The sequence below is a fragment of the Schistocerca nitens genome, chromosome 2 (assembly GCF_023898315.1).
Source record: "Schistocerca nitens isolate TAMUIC-IGC-003100 chromosome 2, iqSchNite1.1, whole genome shotgun sequence".
Taxonomy (NCBI): domain Eukaryota; kingdom Metazoa; phylum Arthropoda; class Insecta; order Orthoptera; family Acrididae; genus Schistocerca; species Schistocerca nitens.
Genome location: NC_064615.1, coordinates 104,730,612 through 104,735,043, shown reverse-complemented (window position 1 = coordinate 104,735,043; position 4,432 = coordinate 104,730,612).

The following is a 4,432-nucleotide window of genomic DNA, read 5'->3' as shown; positions in this document are numbered from 1 at the left end:
GTTAGCTTAAGAGGGGGTAGACTATATAAGAACCTAACTATGGAGAATAGGGAAAGAATGCTTTGAAAGTTATATGAAAACGATTTGGGCCTAAATGAGTATTGTACAATGAGCCATATTTATTTTGAAAGAAATATGATTAGAATACAGAAAAGAGGTACAGATAGGACTTTTTGGGAATAATGATGAATGAAGGGAGAACTCCAAGAAGTAAAGAAAGTTTTGTTTGCAAAATACTGCAGTAAAACAAACCCTGTCCTTTCCCCCTGTGTTATTATGCTATGTGTTTGTGTACCCTTGTGTATTTATGTTCTTCCTGTCTTTATATGTTTATCTGATAAGACTTATGTTGTAGAATTTTTCTAATACTTAGCTACATGAACTATGATGAGGAATACTGTTATCCTCAAATATAATTTGCATTAATAATATGTTATTTACTTTGTAAAGATGTTAGACGTTATTATTTCCTTTCTGTTTTAATGCTCATGTGTGAAATTAATGTTTCGAAAACTATTCTCATTATTTTATATATTCACTTATGTCATAATTCCTGTAACATTGATGTATATGTTTATTTCTATTCTGTTGTAAAACCTGTACTACAAATGTTATCTGTATTGTTATGTCCTTTAATGATGTATTTTGTACCGTTGTTATTGCATTCTTATGTTATAAAATTGTAATTGATACCAGTTCATCATATTATTAACTTGTAAGTTACATTTCACTGCACACGTTTCTGTTGGTCATAGTATATGGACAATATGTGAGAAGTAGGGACTGTTAGTGTTTGCACGTGTGTTAATAATTCAGCAAGGGACTGGTTAACAGCACTGCTGGTTCTCAGGACAATTCAAAAACTTTGTGAGTGCACAAGTGGTGGTTATGGACTTGCTATATTATCCGCAAGACTCTTCAATGGTGATTGTGCACCTGCACAGTCACAACAGATGGCTGCTGGCCATCTCTACAAGGACTACAGTGGGTCTGCATCTTTGATGACCCACCAGTACCATTATCTCTACAAGGACTACAGTGGGTCTACTGATGATCCATCAATACCATTATTTCTACAAGGACCGCAGTGGGTCTGCACCTCTGGTGGCCCACCAATACCGTAATCTCTACCAGGACTACAGTGGGTCTGCTCTGTGATGACCTACCCACCAATACTCTTCAAAACTTCGACTGACTCCGCTGTGGGTTTGCTCTGTTGTGGCCCATTACCTGTCAGCATGTCAAGAGTCAGCACTGTCTTTCCGTTGGAAGGAAAACGCTACTTCTTCAAGACTGCATGGAAATCCACTACTTCCGTGTGCATTTTCGTTTACTGCTCAGACCTTGAGAAAAACACTGCAATGTGATGAATGATCAGGACTGTCTTTATGGACTGTGAGAAAATTTTAGCTTTTGACCAACATTGTATCAATAAGTGTGTGCATTTGATTAATTTGTTATTGTAATTACGATTATGAAAAATTTTAACAAATTTGTATTGCCCAGTGCCCAAAACAATTTTTAAAATTTTTTGTGGGGAGCATGGGGGCTATGTAAGTAGGCTGTTTAGGTTTTTTTATTGGTAACGCCGCCTCTGTATGAAAATCACTGGCTGTGCTGTGTGCAGTCTGTGGCTGCTTTGCATTGTTGTAATACTCGCCATTGTAGTGTTAGGCAGCTGGCTGTGAACAGCGCGTAGCGTTGCGCAGTTGGAGGTGAGCCGCCAGCAGTGGTGGATGTGGGGAGAGAGATGCCGGAGTTTTGAAATTTGACATGAACTGCTATACATATATATATGATGATATCAAGGTAAATACATTGTTTGTTCTCTATTAATATCTTTCATTTGCTAACTATCCCTATCAGTAGTTAGTGCCTTCCATAGTTTGAATCTTTTATTTAGTTGGCAGTAGTGGCGCTTGCTGTATTGCAGTAGTGGGAGTAACCAAGATTTTTGTGAGGTAAGTGATTTGTGAAAAGTACAGGTTAATGTTAGTCAGGGCCATTCTCTTATAGAGATTATTGAAAGTCAGATTGCGTTGCGCTAACAAAATATTGTGTGTCAGGTTAAGCACAGTCATGTATAATTGTAAAAAGGGGACGTTTCAACACTCGTCTCCAGCCCGCATTGGTGACGATATTTTGAGGACCACTGTTCGGACAGTGTGTTATATGGCTGTGAATGGTACGCCATTCCTTGCAGTCTCGTTGGACAGAGCGTGTTGACACACCAAAAAGTTGGTCAACTTTTTTAAGAATAGAGGGAATCAGTCGTGAGCTGCACAAATTTTTACTAAATTAACTTCTTCACTAGTACTTTCAACATTGCAGCCCAGTCAGCAATCGTGATAATCTAATAATAAGAGATTATCAGCCTCGATTGAGGTAATGAAACCAACCTTTACCTAGGTTTCAGCCCAAGTAATTGAGCCTTCTTCAGAAGATAAACCTGGTTCTATAATATGTCTACGAGGGACTGGTCTACAAATAAAATTAAAACAGCCAGTTTTATTTCTAGACCATGCTCTCGTAGACATATTATAGAATCAGGTTTATCTTCTGAAGAAGGCTCAATTACTTGGGCTGAAACCTAGATAAAGGTTGGTTTCATTACCACAATCGAGGCTGATAGTCTCTTATATATTAACTTCTTCACTAGTTTCGGCAAATTAATTTGCCATCCTCAGAAGACCTTACTATTAAGCTTACATCGGAAAGCAATCGTCAATCAGACTCTGTGCGATAGAATACTACAAGAATTAGCTGTAGAATAAGAATAAAGTGATTACCAGGGTTGGATCACGATTAATATTAGATCAATAACAATAAGAGCACAGTAATAAACAGTTTATAAAAGTACCTTCGTTAAAATTTTTACGTAGTACTGTCAAGCAGTTAAAAAGTAACGTAGAAAATGTGAAGATACGATGACCAAAAAGTTTCGCATCATAAGTAAAATATTAAAAAACCACGAGACATATGATGATTAGCACCGACAGATTGTTGGTTTGACTGTAAAGGATTTGACATACATAAAAGGAAAGAGTGCTAAAGTGCACGTCATTTATGTTGGCGGCCGAGTTTAGGTTCGTTCTGCGCATCTGGCGTCAAAAAATACAGTCAGCCAATAAACAGAGAACGACGTTGCCAGATCTCGACTGCAGAGCACAGCACGGACGAGTGTCTTCAGTTTTAGAAACGTTCAGTCATAAATAAAGTAATAGAACAAAAGCAATGTCTTGATAGCAGATTTTCTTTTATAGAAAGTTTGGAAAAAGCATTCTTTATACCAATTGCTTCATATTCTATTAATTAATTAAACCAAACAAGCAATAAGTCTTCTAATTCAGGCGATAGCAAGGAAAGGTGTTTGTATCAATCTCACGAACCACTTTTTCGCAACAAAGAACAGCGGTAATTGTTTATTTCCTATTGTACTTCGACGAAGTGTGAGTAATTCATAATCATACCAACAGTGTTTGTCAGTGTTTCGCGTGACCTGTTAGACACCTCGTGGTGTTACACTGTAGGACGAGTTGCGGTAGCATAACGGTTAAGGCGTTGGGTTAGTACATGAAAGGTGTAGAGTTCAAACCTTGTGCAGTTCTTATTGTTTTCTGTATTTAAAAACAATATCGAAGTGTCTTACTTCACGAATTTTATTCGTTTGAATGCAATTTTTTGAAATTTCTAGTGCTTTGTCTCTTCATTAACCCTTTCGCTGCTGCAGACACGTGCTCCCCGCATTCCGCGCTGTGCGCGATTTTGTCATCACTGCACTGCTTGCCTGTGCAGACACATGGTGTTCCCACTGCTTTGACACACTTATCATTCGATTTCACAAAAACTATTTGGCCCAACAATTAGATTTTTACACATCTTCTTGACTGATACCTTCCCCCCCCTAAATGACTTAATTTTGTTTCGATGTTCAACCCAGTTATTGTGCAGCATTAAATGTAGTAAACCATTGCACGAAATTTTGAAGAGTTTGTAGAGGTAAAAGTCCATAGCGTATACTTTCCGTATGGTCGATTTTAGTTGCCACAATGTTGAGAATGGAATGTGGACAAGGTACCTAAATTTCATATAAAATTTACTGTATAACAATATCTCATTTAATTTAAGTACCACATAGGTGTCGTATGTAATATTGAGAAATATTCCGTCTTTCGCGACTGTAATAAAAGTTTTATTTACACCGGGCACGTTTGGCTTTATTTTAAAGCACTTCAGTCAGTCAAAGGAAGTGGGGGGAAGGTATCAGTCAAGAAGATGTGTAAAAATCTAATTTTTGGGCCAAATAGTTTTTGTGGAATCGAATGATAAGTGTGTCAAAGCAGTCGGAAACACCATGTGTCAGCACAGGCGAGCAGTGCAGTGACAAAATCGCGCACAGCGCGGAATGCGGGGAGCACGTCTCTGTAGCGGC